This window comes from Coloeus monedula (genome assembly GCF_965178545.1).
Source record: "Coloeus monedula genome assembly, chromosome: 7".
Lineage (NCBI taxonomy): Eukaryota > Metazoa > Chordata > Aves > Passeriformes > Corvidae > Coloeus > Coloeus monedula.
Window position 1 is genome coordinate 29670591 of NC_138787.1, and position 18083 is coordinate 29688673.

An 18083-nucleotide genomic window follows, 5' to 3' on the forward strand; every position below is an offset into this window, starting at 1 on the left:
TCCTTTCCTATATAAACTATCAGTGTGTGGCCTGGGTTTCATTTGCAACTGTAAATGAAACAGGCCTACAACTGTGTTCATAATCCTCCTTAATTGAATTTCTGTGACAAAACCCAGACAAAATTATTACCCTCAAGTTAACAGTTTGTGCGAAGTAGCCAAGGGTTCCTGGGAAGCTTTAAAACAAATGCAGGACAAAACTGGATACCACAAAGCAGTTATTTGATGTTGGTACCATTTGTTTGAAGCGGGGGAGGTTTCCCTGGAGGAACAAGGTCATTTTAATATGAAGGACAGGCAAGGAATTCAACACAGGATGAAAAAAAAGCAAGAATTAAATAAGCACTGGATGGGCTTGGATGTAAACCAGCACATACTGCTCACACCACAGCTACTGGACGAGGTGTTGGGCTGTTCTGGCTGTTTGAAGGGCAGCATCATTCACAACTTGGTGTGGCTCATGGGAGAGTTTCACAAATCCAGAAGGACTTTAAACAACTGCTAGCTTTGTGTTGAAGTTCACACCCCATTGAAAGGATATCTCCTTTAAAGTCCTCACGTAATAATTTCCTCGAACTAGGTCATCAGTTATACTGTAAACATGCAGAGCCTTAGTAATGATGTCAGGCTGCTGGTAAAATATCTAAACTTACTTTTAAAATGTGAGAACCACTGCTAAATGAAAGCAGTGATACAAAAAAGGCACTGTCCTGCAGGGCACTCCCATTGCTTGCAGAAGAAAAGAATTAAAGCCTTTCCTGTTACCCAAATTTAGTGTTTATTTTTATTTTAGATGATACAGATGTTTTCTTGACAAATTGGGCAAAGCTGATGTGAACAGAGATGTCTGTTTGCAACAGCTAACTTTGTGTGTCATTGCCATGTACTCGGACAGACATTCTATTTTACCCAAAAGTAATGTGTTTAAGTCATCTCTGTAACAACTGGTAACTAAAGCAAACTAGCAAAGTTGTTAGGGATCAAAGCAGACTCTTTATGCTTCAGTTTACAGAGTTGATCAGAGCAGGGAAAACCATGTCATCCCAAGGCAGTGCCTGCCTGGGTACCGCCCCACATGCTCATAGAAGTTAATATCCTTTGCATTTTAAGCAGAAGGCAAGGCTACAAGGGCATGGGGAAGGCTGAGGTAATGGAAATAGAAATCCTACAATTCCTCAGTATGTGCCCATGTCTTGTGTGTTACCCAGGCCTCTTGCAGGCAGAGAATTGACGGAAATTTAGGGGTAGAGGAGGCTGGCGGGGCCTCATGTTAAATTTTCCTCCAAGTAAAATATTGCTATAGGTGATGAAATGAGCATTACTGTTCAGAGACAGGCAGGCAGAGACCAGAACTCATTTCCACAGACCTCCGTGCCATGAAGGATAGTGGGTCTCTGTCCCCACCCTCACTTGCAAGGGAAAGCTGACATAATGAGGGACCTCAGAAGAGTTTCCAGGAGACATATCCACCCCCAGGGATGCAGAGGGGTAACAATCATGCTAGTGCTTTCTTCAAGGTCTCTGCTGTGCCAAATGTTTCAGCAGTTGCATTAATACCCGGCTTTGAGAGATTGCTCATTAGTCCTTGGGTCCTGTGCCACTTTAAGCAACCTTTTCAGAACAACTTTTTATAGCTTGTGTGCTCTGTTTTCCTTCAGGCCACAAGTTAAACACATTGAACAACACTGAAGAAAGAAATAAACACTGAGTCAGAAATAAATAGATGCATATGCACATGCCTAATCCCCCCCCACACACATACACAATCAAGGCCAGAGATCAGTGTTTTCAGGAAAAGGCATGAGGGAACAAATTATCACAGTGCTTTGTCACTGTGGCAAAAGAAAGAAAAAGGAACATTGAAAAGGGTGATGAAATGTTTCAAGAAAAAGCAATATATTTTTATGTACTTGTAAAATCCATTGGCAATGACTTTTCTGGTTAATTAGTTTAATCTTATTAAACTAAAAACCTATTTGTAAAATCCAGACATATTCAAGTGTAAGTCCAATTTCTTCACCACAAGCCAATGCACCATTTCAAAAAATTAAATTCAGCAATACAAACCAGTTCCCATCAGGCTGAAAGTAGAGCACTTTTATTGGGAAGAGAAATGGATAGAGTGCTTGACTTTTCTAAAATGCACTTTGGAAAAATCATGTTACTCATTTACCCCAAAACTGCAGTCCTCTCCCTCCCTGGCCCAGTGAAAATGGATGAATATTTTGGCCCAATTATGCAGTGTTTTATAAATCAACATTCTGCTGTCTTTCCTTGCACTTGTCATGTTCGACTTCATCCTCTTTATTAGACCACTCTTCTTCCCATTAAATAGTCCCTCTGTCTCACTTGCCAAAGAACTGCCAATGGACCCCTGATTTTCCAGAAGAATAGACTCAGCTTTACCAATGGAAAAGGGCCTCTAATGTACCATGGACACAGCACAGTGAAGCATGGTAATTTGCCTGTGTTAATGATGCTACTTCACAATTATCAGGAAAACAAAAATCTCTAATAGCTAAATGACACCCAGTCCTTCTGAAGCCTGTTGAATTCAAAAACCAATGGGAGCAAAACCCAACATCCTTTAAGAGATAAGCTAAAAGTGGCTGCAATGTTCCTTCTCCCTCCCCCCCCCCCAAATTCCTGATCTGCATTGAATCACTAAAATGGGTGATTTGGTGCTGGGAGCAGGACAAGAAAAGCCCAAACCAAGTGTTTCAAAATGTTTTAGCAGCTCAAAAGAAAGTGGAGAAAAATTAATGAACATATATGTAAATGTTTTGGACATACTATACACTGGCATGATTTTGTGCAAAATACCACTGTAAAGCAGGACTAATGTATAATTAATGTTTTCTCTTTTTTAGGTGAAAAGAGGAAGTCATTACTGTGGGAATGACAAGAGGGGCAATCTGCATGTGCCATTGCTTACTTTTGAAGAAGCTCCAGTTCCACAGAGCTCTGAGCTCTTGAGTGCTAAATCAACCCTGAGAAGTGTCTTCAGCCACAGTTCTCATCAGAAAGCTTCTTAGAGCTGGGGTCCCTAGGCTGTCTGGCTAGGCAAAACACTGATTGCTTTGGCCAGTCAAAGAGTCATTGCTCCAAAAGTCAATCTTCAAATACAGCACATTAAGCTACTCTGTGGGAGAAACTCTTGCTCTCATATTTGGCCAAATACGACAGGCAGAACAGCACCGGCTTTGATGACATTATTTGGAATGCACAAGAAGGAACCAGGGATCATAAACAATCATATGGTGCATGTTTGGTAATCCTTTGGCACTGTTGAAAGGTTGGAGAAGAGACTCAAACACAGGTTTATGAAAAAAAGATGAACAATATTCACAATATTGCTCATATAAGAGAAGGCTTCTGTGATATTTTCCAAGGGCAGAGGCAGTGATTTGTCATCCAGTTGCAGTTCTGTAGATTTTGTAGCTGTCTCATTGGCACACTCCACACGTTCCTTGTCCAAAACTTTCTGGTACAGCTGTGCAAAACAGGAGCAGGACTTGAATTCAAGAGTGGCTGAGAATTTAGGATCAAGCCATTTCAATTTCATCTCCATTTCATTTCACAGACTCACACAGAATCACAGAATCATTTAGGCCGAAAAAGACCTCTGAGATCATCAAGTCCAACCTGTGACCAACCTCCAACTTGTCAACCAGACTATGGCACTGAGTGCCACATCCAGTCATTTCTTGAACACCTCCAGGGATGGTGACTCCACCTCCTCTGTGGGAAGCCCCTTCCAATGCAACACTTGTCCAGGCAATCTTCAATCCATGATGTTTAGTACTTAATAGACCCTGAGGTAAGACCCTATCCCAGTTAAGTGACAGCTTTTACTGTAGAGTGCTTAGGGTGTTGTTGGAGATGGAAGGTGGGGGAAAATAAGATTAATTACTGTAGAGCTCTATACTTGATTCTCTTATTGTCGTATCGTCTTGGGGTGATTTTATGATAAAACTCTGTTCCCCTATTGTCTGCTTATTGCCCAGAAATGGGTCCTGCAGCTTTAAGCTGGGTCTGAGCATGGTTTGTGTTCAAGGACTCACTCCCCTGTATTGCTCGGCTCTACTTGAAGCGGGACAGAGTGGGTTCCTGCTTCTAGCCAGCTTGTGAGCTGAGGCAAGAGGGTTTTTTCCAGGACTGCATACCAGCATACCGAAATCGTCTGGTAACTTCTTCTTCTTCTGGAACTGTTTGGCCTAGCTGTGATCCAAGAACCAGATCATCAGACCCCGTGGACCAGCAGAGAGGCTGCGGGGACGTCGCATCCCAGCCCCTCGGGAGGGGTCAAGCCAGCTACAGAGGGAACTCTAAATCCACCAGCTTTCTCTGCATCGAGGAGGTTTAATATTTTAAGAGTTATTCATTTTTCCTGTGCCCTGCTGGCACTTTGTTTGTTAAATAAATAGTTTTTTTCACTTTCCTCTAAGAATTTCCTCTCGTATCGGTGGGGGAGGGAGTGCTGAAATCTGCCTTCTGTGGAGGAGATGTTCCTTCCAGAGCATTTCCCCCTAAATTTGTCTCAAACTGAGACACTTAAGAAACTATGTGCTTACCACAGGAAAGGTTTGTCAATGCAGGTTGAAAATAAGCACCTGAAGACTCTCTAAATACTGTTTATTCAATCTGAAGTAGCATTCAAGGGGTGTACTAAAATCTTCAAGACAAATGCGACGCATCATGTATTAAAAATTCTCCAAAATGTTGTATTATTAAGTCTTTCTTTACTAACATGCCTGCTTCAACTAAAAGATATGTTCTAAAAATCCTACAAGATGGGTGTTTCAATAACTGGCTCAATGTTTGATTTGCAGAAAATGTGGCTACAGCACTAACAACCAGGCATTGGGAGAGACATAAGCAAAGGAGCACTGTGACCTGCCTTGAACACCAAACGATTTACTGTAATTTTAAATATTAACATTTTCTGAATGAATAGTTTTGATACCTTTCATCTTGTGTTTTGCAGACTTTGCCAAGTTGAGACCATAATACTTATAAGCAATTTATCAGCAAAACCATGGCTGACTCTACAGAGGCCTGATATTTGAGATCTGCCCAGGCAATCTTGCTGTGAAGTCAAGGGGCCAAGGAAAGACTCCCAGCTGTGACCCAGCTGAAGTGCTTCTCCAGTGGGGCATTTAATCTCCCAAGCAGGCCTTGCTCACAGCTGCCTGGCAGTGTGCAAAAGGCATGATGTCTTCCAGGGGCTGAATGCAAAATAAACTGCACCCCTGGGGCAAAATTCACACCTCCTAATTCCAGCAGAACTAGCAGAGATGCTCTTTCAGATGGGCCAGGGCAGGAAACCAGAACAGCTCTCGCTGCTACCAATGAATAGCCATCCCCTCATCCTGCCAGTGCCACCCCCACCTTTGGGGCAGCAGAAGGCCTGCAAGCAAAGCCAGAGGCAGGGACAGAGCAGGTTTACAGGCCACAGCCACCTTTTACTGCGGGCAGGGGCATCCCTGTGCTGCAAAGCCTTGAGCCCCTCAGTGATCACAGCAAGGGAGGCCACAGATCATCCCTCCTCTACCCTTGTCTAAAGCAACAGCAACACAATAAAAAGCCATGTGAGCAGAAAGGCTGGAGGAGCTCACACAGCAAAGTTTCTTCTCTTGGTGTCTCTCTTGACATCAAACTGCTCTTGTGAACAGTACTGCTCATGTACAGGGTTGCCAACACCTGAAGATGGTGCACGGTGCAACTTAAGTATTATCCATGATTCTTCCTCTAGATTTTGCAAGATGAGTGCACAGGCAAAATCATTATGTCCATTAATTTTAAAGTACTGGTATCTCTTTTGCTTGCTACTTGCCAGGCAAGTATAGCCACCAAGGTGTGCAGCTATTAGATGTCAACAACAGTTCCTATCACCCTTTTTTGTTCTTCACTTTCCTTTCACTGTGCATTTTCCTCAAGATCTTTCCTCCTTGATCTCCTTGAGAAAAATGGCCTTCTTTATTGATTAAATTACAAATTCCAATGCCGGATGACTGAGTTATATGATAACACCTGACAAAAGACAATTGAAATAAACAGAAAAATTAGCACTCTCTTTATTACAAAAGGTTTGGATGTTGAGTAGCTGACTGAATTAAATGGAGATTGAGCAGATCTGAGAGAATCGATTAGGAAAAACAATGCAGAATTCAGAAAAGAGATAGCAAAATTAGCAGCTTACTAATTCACCTTCAAAAAAGATGGAAAAAGTTGAGAAAGAGAAGGAAACTGTATCATTTTTGTCCATTCACAACAAGAAATTGCCCAAAAGCTTACCTCTGTGATAAGACTCCTAAGATACTGAACTCTGACATCAAGTTACCAACGGCCAACAAATACATGACCAGATCAGCAGCCTTTAGGGTCCATTTGTTCTTTTAGTAGACCTTTTTAATTAGTGGTATCACAAGCCTTGGCCTTTGTCCTGTGGCCTGGGAACCAGTTTTTGGTAATGTATCATTGCATTTTATTCACTGCTCATAGATGCTAATGAGGTATTTTTAATTTTGTCTGCTTGTGACACTTCCTGCAATACAGATGTCTTGGGCTTTCTTCCTGCAGATTAGGCAAGAGTTATTGGAGTTCTTAGATTAAACAAGAAGCTGATAAAGCAAAGCATCTAAAATGGCATGATCGACTTTGAAACCATGTCATCTCTCAGTGACTTCCCTGCAAGCTTGTTGTGAGGTAGATGGAGTCTAGCAAAGATGAGTTCTAGCAAAGCTCTGAAAAGAGTGTAAACACAGCTCTTAAACAAGGGCTGCAAACATGATAATATTTACTTACAGCTTCTGCATTACTGAAGTGTCATATTCGAAGTCATGCTCCAGTGAAAATCTTAAGTGACCTGTGGAAACATCAGAAAACAAGTCTTCAGTGGATATTTCTAATTACATCTTCTACCAGATGGGGAAGAATTTTGACATTATTCAGAAATTAAATAGAATGAAAATATTATTAAAGTTTAACCACAAAGCAGTGTAAAAATATTTTTTAATGCTCACCTGAAGGTCCTCCAACACTAGCTTCAGCTGCAATTATTTGCTTTCTGCAAAAATCCTAGCCCACAGATCTGCTAGCAGCAAATGTTTGTGGAAACGATAAATATTTTAACACAATCAATCTGACTGAGAAATTGTGCAGCCCTGTCTGAACTTTTCATAATCCTAAATGCTTCATCCTCACAGAAGAGACAAGAAATCACTCTTGTCCCAGTTTCCAAATGGGAGATTTACACCAGTGAGAAATGTAGGCTGTGAACACATATCTCATTGCAGCGCTCTCTTTGGGGACGCTCCTGTCCCCACCACCCATCACTGTGCCCCATCATTCCCTCCTGCTGGAGTTCATTTCACCTTCCATTCTGCCAGTTGAACTACATATGTGCTCACGTTAGTCAAGAATTATTTGAACTTCTCAAGTCAATCCAGGAGCTGCAGCCAGATGAAGATATGTGAGTGCAGCCTACACAATTTGCCCCCAGTCTCACAGCAGGCGTGGCAGGGGAGAGCCTGCACACTGGCTGTGAGCCCCTATTCCCCTCTTTGAAACACCAAAAGCAAAGCTCAGAATGAAGAAATTTGCTCAAGAAACCCACATCTGAAAGGTTATTCTCACTATTTTCACCCTTATGTCTTATCCAAACCCCACAATTCCATCACAGTCTCATGAAAGTAAAGAGGCAAAAATTGTGACAAATTTAACAAATTCTAGATTAGTTTGTAATAATTTATTATTTTATTTATTTATTTGTAATAATTTATTTTTTTATAATAATTTACCCTGTGCCTGAACTCTTTGCAGTGAGCACAGTGCAGACATCCGCCCTGGTAGTCCCTGCTCCCTGGAGCTCACTAGCAAGAGATCAAAGAGCTAGAAGTATAGGCAGGGAAAAGACAAGAGACAGCAAAATTGGAGGACATTTCTGTACAGTGGCTTGTGAGCACAAAATCCCACTCAGCCAGTAAGAAATGAATCACTGCAAAGAGATTCTGACCCTGCTACCTATTATGCTCAACAGACAATCTCAGTGAAATAATTTATCTAGTTATTTACATGGCTTCCATTAGAGCAATGTCTGAGCATTCACAAAGCAGATGGGTTTTTCCTCACTGTGCTCCTGAGAAGGAGCACATGCTGCTAACGCTACATCATAGACAAGGAATAGAGATACTAAAAAGACAAAATGCTTTTTCCAGGGAAACTACTATCTGGTCTGACAAAACTCTATATAATGCCAGAGGGCTTCTGTAGGTTAAGGTGCTGCACTCAGGGACGGGCCATCAGACTTTAGCCATAGGCAGACTTCTTACCACCCTGGTAACTCTTTTTTGGACAATGGCTTCTATACAGTATGAATCAGGAAAAGTGAAATGGAAAAAGGGAAAGGGAGGGTAAAAAGGGAAAATAGGGAAAAAATGATAAAGGAAAGTCACAATAAATGTAGCACCATCTGAAAAAAACCAAACTGCAGAAACAGAGGAACCAGTCATGCCATTCACTGAGAGGACTGAAGCAATTGTTTCCTTCAAGAAACCTCATTCATTCCATTTCCATAACACAGAAAGGGCACTCACAGTCCCCTCTTTCAACGTATTAAGATTAACACACATACAGACTCTCACATTTCCTTCCTTCTCCTATCAGTCTTTCTTCATGGAAGAAGTCACGGGAAAGGGATGAAGATGCAAACATTTCTGCAAGCTGTTCTGCCAGGGCTGAATCCTGAAGGTGGGACACCCAAAGGAACCCAGGGGTGACAGAGCACCCACCAAAAGGACTCAGTCTTCTCTGTCAGCTAACTCCTGCTCTTTAAAATGGTGACAGTGGAAATGCTTCTTTGGTGATATCCCAGGAGGAAGCTCAGAGCCCAGCATACCAGCTTGTTAGAAAACAAGATCCATCTGTTAGCTTAAACCTCCAGGACTGGTAGGTAGTCTTTTCTATAAAGTAAGCCACTGGACAGCACAAACTCTAGGTTTCATCAGCAGAAGAATTCTGGTCTGCACACTGCCTCTCTAAACATAATAGCTCCCCTTTGGCTAGAGAATAGAGGATTCCCTAAACGAACCCTTTGATCTGCAAGACACTGAGCCTTCTCCTGAAATTTCTTCTCAGACGTTTGAATTCCCTCTCGGGTTACAGCATGAAACCTTTCTCATCTCTCCATTAAAGCAGCAGATAGACAGATGGGATAGCCTTCATCTTTCAGAACTCTTGAAGTTTCATTTCCCATCAATTTTAACAGGAATTCTCAGAGCTCCTGTTGAGTTTAAGAGAACCAAACCTATAGACTGTGCTCAGTAAAAGCCAAGAGAATCCCAAGCCTGATAGTCCCTCCACAGGGCTGTCATCAATTAAAAAGAAGCAGCGTAATGTAAGTAACAGTATAATGGCCAAATTTCCCCCTCCACACACACTGCCAAATCATTTTTGAAAACTCTTCAAGCATTACAAATAAAAAGCCCAGTGTGTGCTGTAGTGGAGGTGGAGCTATACCAGAACCACCACTGGGTCTAAACGTCTTCTCTTCATTAATGCATTTTATTCTCTCTTCATCGCCAGTCAAAGGAAAGGAGGTGTTATTGCCCTTTTGCAAGCTATAGAAAATCCAACACTGCAGATGGATTACACACCTCACCCAAGGTCCCTTGGGACACCCACATCTCCACAGAGAACTAATCCCAAAATGCCACGTACCCAGTGCCCTGCCCTTCCCCTCCAGCATAGCCTAATTCTCTGAATTTCATGATGATTCAGAAGTCTATTTAAAGCCCCTACAGCTATGGGTGTGTGCAAGGAGTTAAGGCTGAGCCAAAAAAGTTTGAATTGAGCAGCTCTGGTTGAGATTCTTGGTAAGAGTGAAGCACAGAGCTGGGAGGGTTTAACCTGACATGGGAAGAAGGTGGCATGTGTCAGCTGGGTTATGATGTGAACCCCCAAGAAGATACAGTAGCAATGCTAGTGTCCTCTTCCCAATTAATCTGCCCTGTAAACAGTCCAGTGGTGCCCACACAGCCTAGCACAGCTTTCCCAAGCCTGCTCCATCCTTGCATAGCAAGTGCTGCTCTGAAACAGGAAAAAACCAGACACAGAAGAGCTACTAATACCTCTTACAGTTTCCCAGTGTAAATGAAGTGGCCAGGCACAGTTACACACTGAAATGAAGGCAGCCAGGAAAGCTGACAAGGTTCACAGACACACGGCCACGGTTTACTACTCAAAGCACACTAAGCTCTTTAGGTAAGCTTTGTTATTACAGATGGCATTGCTTGCCCTAGATATGATGTCCAAAATGGGGTTGCTCTCTGTAATCCTTCAGAGGCTGCTTATAAATCAGAGAATGTTTCACCTCTGGACACACGGCACTGATAGACGATAATGTAAATGGTCCAGTGTTTTAACCTTAGGAGGCATTTGCTTAGGTTATTGTAGACAAAAATGAGGTCAGGAACTGTGGTCACAAGCCTTAATCGAAGAGCCTCAGCCTGGAGTTGTCTGGAGCCCTCTGGCTTGTACAATACTGTGCCCGTGGCTGACCCGTACAGCGAGCGATAGGCTGAGGGTGCTGAGGGGCGAGTGGGCTCTCCTGTCCCAGCCCCGCACAGCTGCACCCCACAGTGCCACCTCCGCCTCCCAGAACCCTTCCAAGCCACTTTGCCGAGTAAGAAACAGCAATTGCAGCAACATAATTGCTGTGGAAATGATTTTGAAGGCATCAACCCCTAAACACACACAGTAAACAAAATCTGCTTCTGTATGAGCTCTTCCACTTTTCTCAGGCATCTGAGGGATGTCCTTTATAAACCATGAGATAAGAGCAGACTCGCTGTTCAGACTGCATATCTGCCTGGTTCCTTAGATACCAATGAAAGCCCAAAGGCATGGCTTGGCATCTCATCCCCTTCTTATAAACTCTCTCAGAAAGTTACAGCTGATTTTGACACAAAGATGATGAGAAATGGGGAGCTATTTGTCCCATTCTGGGGAACATGCCAAATCCTGTATTAACACCCCCAACCCTATTAAAAACAAAATAAAGGAAAAAAAAAAAACAAACCAAAAAATACAACAAAAACCAAACCAAACCAGCAAAAACCAACCCTCCTGTTTGCTACTGATTAGGCAGCCGAATTAAAACTGATGAAGTGATTGGATAGGATCCAAAGCTGTTTATCTGCACATAAATCACAGACATGCTTTACTCAGCCAGTATGGATTTACCGAGCTAGAGGAAAGACCTCGTACTTGGAATGCTGATTATTACAGCAATTAAAATATCAGTGAAGCAAACATTTGGGGTAGAAAGCTGTTAAGGGCTCCTGGAGAAATCATTCCATTAAATATTAATTCAATCAAATTTCAAATTTAAAAAGAAAGGGGGTTTTAATAGACAGTTGGTTTGGTTTTTTCTGATTAAGTATATGTTGTTAGAAAAATCAAATTCAAAAGAAAGAAAGACACAAAATAACTAGCTGGACATGCCAAAGGAGATTAGAAAGGAAGGCTGATACATATTTTATGATCACAAGGGAATAAAAAAATAAATTGAGAGATGTACTGTCAAACCAGACACAGTGTTAATAGCTAAAGTATATGGCAGTAAGAACTGCTGTTCCCACAGCTATTAATGTAAAACTGAAAATTTGGAGCAGGCTGCAGCAAAAGAAAATAAATCACACTTTTTTTTTCAATTTGAAAATATATATAAAATAAATCCCTATCCCCATCATTCACTCTCTGCATCCCAAGCCCGCAACACACAAGACTGTCATTTCAGCAAGCTACAACTTCCAGGCAAGTGAGACAAGTGACAATTTCTTACTATTAATCATTGCTAATTTATTTATGCGATTTTTCTACTTATAAGAATCATTGGCCAGGAGATTATTTCCTCCTTCCCCTTTGAGTCCTGAGAAACTATTTAACATGGGAAGTAGTTAAGGGGGGCAAAGAGGGGAGAGTGTCATGTAGCCAAGTTACGCATCCCAGCTGGAATTTGGGATGATGTCTTGCAGTTCTGACTCCTTCAGCCAAGTTTCATACAGGAAGCACGAATGCGCCAAGGGCGCAGTGAAATCCACTGGAGCCAATAAATAGCACTTGACTCCATTAACACATCCCGCTATGGATCCCTTCATAGAACCCTCAGCCACCTTGCAACCAGTTTGCTCACAAGGTAGCCAAAGATTTGCACAGGGGAAAGGTTCAGGAGCCAAGAGGACCCTCTGAAGAAGCCTCACAGATGCGGTGTGTATGCACATGGGATGTGTATCCAGAGCCCTTCCAGAAGAGGCAAACACTGCTCATATATAAGGCTTATATGGAAATAGTGGCCATGGAAGGTCATGGTGCCACCAGTGAGGTAAAGGGCAAATTGCTGTGAAGAACTTCATGGGGCCCCTGGAAGACAACTCACTCCTTGCACAGAGGCTCCTCTCCAAGCCTGGATGGGTACAGGGGTACCAGAGAGGAGCATGCAGTTTTTGCCCATACACAACAATCTGTTCCAGCTAGGAAAAAGGACTAAGAAAACATTTCTAAAATTTATAGATTAAAATTTTGTCATGCATGTATTACAAGTCTGATTGTTATTTCAAAGCTATTAGTAGCAAGAATAATTTCACCTAACACAGAAATACCTCCATGATCTCTTTCTGGAGTAAGAAATAACTTTTGAAGAAAGTAGTTGACAAATTACTTGACAAATTTGTCAACTACTTTGGGGCCATCAAGATAAAAGGCTTTATATGTTGTATGATTTTTTTATGTATATATATAAAACACTTTTACTGGTCTGTTGATAAAAGCCTGAGATACAAAGGAATTTTTTCCCCCAGCTGAGAAAAGGCAAGCTGCTAGACAAATCAGTTCAATCTCTGCCTTTCAAACAATATAAAGCAGTATAACTTTCAGGAGTAACACCTCATCTGTTTTTTTTTCCAGACTGCCTATCAGGAATCAAGCAGTAAGTAAACATTTGAAAAGTGTTCCTCTGAGAGCAAAGGTTTAGATTTGAGTCACAGGATCCATTGAAAAGAAAAATTGCTTCTGTGCATTGGGACAGTGCCTTCCCTTCTGAAAAGTTTCTAAAAAGAGCAAATGGAGATAATCTTTTTACAAGGTATAACCCATATGGAAATTCATTATTGCTTCCCTTTAAAAAAAGTCAAGATAGTTCAGAAAGTGAGAATGGAATCACTATTTTAAAAAGGTTAAAAGTATGCAGAAGATTTCCTAACAACTATAGCCAGTAAAGGCATGGTTAAAGTGCTTTATCATGGTCTAAAGTGAAGCTCTAATTGATGAGAACATGAGATAAACAAAAGAGGTAAAGACATAAGAGAGCCCTAAATCACTCAGCGTATTTAATCCAGAAGTGGGGGTATATATACCCAGCGATTGTTGATTCAATATTTTAAGGATCCATTCTTCTCCTAGCACAAAACACTCGCTAGAGTGGCTTCAGCAGTGCAGCTCCCTGAAGGCTGCATTACTGCTTGTTAGCCCTGTGCAACCACCACTGTGGAGGGGGAGCTGAAAGGAATCATTGTTCCTGCTGTACAAAAGCTAAACTGAACCTCTAGAGAAGGTGAATGATTTGCAAAGGATTTTACAGCAAGCCAGTGGCACAGCTGGGGGAAGGGGGGAACCCCAACTTACGAGCTGGTGCCTCCTAAATACTAGTTTGCTGGCAAGAACACCCTGGAGTTAGGGACTACTTTCATTCCTGCCTTTTCCACAAACAGCCATGACTATTAATTTAAGACTGTCACCAAAAGCATGTACATATGCATGGAAGATCACAGAGGCAGGGCCTGGGACAGTGCTTGAAGACAACACTTAGCTCTAGGTTCTACTTTCAAGAGGTGTGAGAGATAAACTCTTTCCTTCAGTGGATTTAGACTGGAGATGAAAGTTTGATCCTAAAGGGCCTAAACTAGACCTACAGCTCCTAGGAAATAGTTTTCTGTTGTAGCTGACATTCATCCTGAATTCAGTCTGATTACACAGCGTTAATTGTGGCAAGAGCCTGAGGACAGAGCACAATCCCACACCAGAGCACACTGGGTACACAGGCAAGGCAGGGTAAATCATGGAGCCAGACAGAGTGCCCCGGATGGTCACACCAAGCTGCACACTTTTCTTTAACACTTATTAATTTAGGTGATTAGATGAGTCAAAAATTCAGAGGGAGCTGTTGTTCGTTACTTTTTTCCCCCCCTTTGGCTATTCCAAGAGATGTTTTAAGGGACAGGTGATCTTTTTAACATATAGTTATGGTTCTCATTAGCACTAAACCCATTAATATGAATATGAATATGAATATGAAAAGAATTCAAGGAGAGACAGGAAATGACTGCAAACATCTTTAGTTAAAGAAAATTCCTATTCTTTCTCCAAAGAGTACAGTTGCACCATTCTGGTGCAGAATGTACCACTCTGGGCAAGGAAGATCAAAGAAGTAAAACCCACTGAGCCAAGTTCACCTTTCACATTGTTTCTTAGCCAGACCCAGGATGCAGTCAGCAGCTCTGCCCAGGAAATTTCTAACATGACTCTCTCCTGACATTACAGCTTGATCTGTCGACATTGACACATCCAGTCTTTGGGTTTTGCCAGGCCTTTCAAAGAAGGGATGTGAGGGGGCCAAGCCTGTGTTGCCGGTCCTGTCGGCTGCTCGGCTCCCCGCCAGCTCACACTGCAGGACACCAGCAGAACAGCCAACAGGGCCAGTGCTTTTACAGGCCAATGACCCCCAGCCTGCAGCAGCCATGCCACGAACCAAAGTACTGGAAGTCCAAGCAAATTTTAAGATCAAACTTGACAGAGGCCGCACAAACTCACAGGGCTTTTAGGATCCCTGATAGGCACTCAGTTCTCAATAAAGTAACACTCCTCTGCCTCTAGACTGCCCAAGGTACAGGAGAGACTTGCTCTGGAGCACAAGGAGCACCTGACTATTCCCTTTTTCTCTAGGCACTGTGGCACTCGGTCCTTCTGGATGTGTATTTTTGTCCAGCAGCAGAATTAGGCCATATGATCCCACTGTCCCCCATGAGATGACCAAATCTATGCTCAGTATAGCAACCTGCAAAGGAACAGTGTATCGGGGATTTCTGGGGCTTTCTGAACACGTCTCTGCAGACTGTTGTCTGCTAATGGCACCACTTGATTGATTGGTTCCTGCAGCCTCCTTCACATCTCCTCTCTTTCAGAGGACTCCCAGCCCGGGAGCTGTCTGAAGGACTGAAACTGACACTTCCCCTGGAAAAACATTTTCTGGACCCTTATGTCTTTGCCAGACAGACCAAAGGGAAATGAATCAACACAATGGGACAAGATTGGTTGTTCTGGAAAACTCTGTGTTGGGTCCATCATTCTACAAAATCAGAGAGAAACATTTTATATTTCTGTCAAAATAAAAAATTAATTTTCAATAAGGAATTTAAAAATGCCTTTCTATTTTCCAAACTGAAACTACAATGTTTCCAAAGTGGAAACTTTTCCTAGTTTCAGACAGCACAAAATGAGCACAAACTATAAACAGTACCTTCTTGTAGTGCTCCTGTGGAAAATGCTGTTGAGTTTTTGTGGGATATATTCTAGGACCGAACTAATCAATTTCCAATCAGCATTCCCCTGTTTATACTACATCCCATCTACCTGTCCTGAGTAACTGAAAAGTAGTAGGTGCTTGTGTAACAATGACCTCTGGCAAAACACACCAACACTATTTTGGATTTGAACTAGTATAAGCAGGGCCTGCAGCAGTGACCCACCTTTTTAGTTAACTATGTTTTCCCCACCCATTATACAGCAGCTGAAAAGTTGTATCAATTCCCTACACTGCACCAGGCACACATTTTTTTTTATAACCAAATTATTAGAGTAACCTACCTACTTTATAGACAGTCAGAAATATAAGGCTCCCAACAAAGTCAAGAGGGAGAAAGTGCCAGTCTAATGACAGCAGAGTTAAGTCATTGAGCCACTAGAAAATGCTACATCTAATGTCTGTCATTCTTTGCCTTTTCCAAAATCACAAATAGGCTGTGGCACCCTCAGGAACAGTGGCCAAGTCTTCTAGTTCCCAGATTTGTGCTTTAACTACTTGACATATCCTCTCATCACTGGAGCAGGAGACAGAATGATCAGAGACCAAAACCCCTCACACTGAGCAATCTGAAAATATAATGTTTCAGCACAACAGAGACTTGTGTCATTCCATCACTAACTCACCAGCCCAGAGGACAAGTCCAAGACAAATGTCCCGGCAGCAGTCCAAGGTCAGAGACCCAGAAGGTAAACCCGTCAAGAATTGGTGATGTAAATGCTCCCTCTCAGAGACAGTCCCACTGCATTCTTCTCTGAATCCCTTGGACTCTGCAAACTTCCTTCTCTGGCACGCCTCTTTGGACTTCTTCCTTCTATTTTTCTCATAAGCTTGTTTGTGGATGATTTATCTATTTTAAAAAAAGGCATGTTTTTCCTTCATTGAAAAAGAAGTGCGTCTGCATTTGGACGATACTGTAACGGTGTTATAAAGTCCTCTTTGAGGAAGGATCTCGCTACTTCATGTCCTTCCTCTTTCCTGAGTTATGTGACAAAGATCCTGAGAAAATAGCTCATAGACTTCATGGTAAGCACCATCTCCCCTTCTCCCTTTTCCCTCCTCACAACATTTTTAGAAACTATTTAAATGAACCCATGCTTGGTCTGACCATTGAGTCTGATATGGCATCATTTCTGAAGGGCCCACTTTCCATCCATCACTGACCAGGACACAGAATCCCTATTCAGTGTAAACATGACTCAGTTTAATTTTTCCAAAGACCATTTGATTTTACTTTCTGGTATACACAAGTGAGTAAATATTACTTGGTAGGTTGAATTTCATGAAGCCCAACTAAAATGAGGGCTACAAATCACTAGATGCAGCATAAACATATGGTGAAAACTTTGTAATCATCCCCAGTTTCACAGAGGCATCCTGTGAGGCAGCCAGGAAAGGAATTGAAGTCAGTTGTCTGAGTACCCACAAACACAACCCATCTTTCCTCCATATCTCTGTTCTCAGAAAACACATATTTTCTCAGTTTCTGCCTAGCTAGCAAATATCAAAAGCTATCAGTTTTCTGTTTCCAGTATCAACTCAGTTACAATTTTAATTGCAATTGGTTTCCTAAGTCATCCTCTCTTCTCACTAATTTTTGCTGAAAATGTACCTCCTGTCATTGCATGGGCTCCATTCTAATCAAGCTACACAGTTCTCTCCACACTTTTGGCACTGCATTTAAAAATCAAAGTGCTAAATCCCTCTGTGAACTACTCAGATGCAGCACTTATATATGCCTGTCAAATTCAGAGAGAAGTCAAACTCTGACCCTAAAAAAGTTGATATATGAAAACATGGCAGTGCTTCCTTGGCTAGAGGAAAAAAGAGATAACTTATAAAGACTTTACTTAATTCTTTGCGTCTGTATTACAAAACAAGCAATTATAAAGCACCTCAGATTGTTCTAAACAGGACAAGTAAACCTATCAAAATGAGATGCACATGCCAGCATTTTTTCCAAACAGAAATGTTAAGCACAGTTGCAGCACTGCTTCAGGTCAGTGCAGTCCTGTAGTAATTACAAGTGCTAAGAACAGACCAAAGACCAGATTCAGAGCAGAACCCATCCTTCTTCACCTATAAAGAAAATACATTTCAAAGAAAACCCAAGAAAGAGTGAAGGAAACTTCAGAAAATTAATGAAATCCCCAAGCCTGATGCTATATGCAGTGCTAATGATGGCTGTGTTAGTGAGCTGAAGAGGAATGGCACAAAGGATGGAGAATCTGCCAGACAGTGACAGGCCAAGATAAAATGAAGAGTTATAAACAGTTATACAGAAAGATTTGTTTTCCCCTGGTGATGAACTGCTCTCTTTAACTACAGACCCAGAGCAGACACAGGATTTAGTCTATGGTACCTAACCAAAAAAATGTAACTGACACCTACTTAAAGGAGGGAAGATATTTTTAAAAACCTCTTAGTTTAACTTCCTTCATCCCAC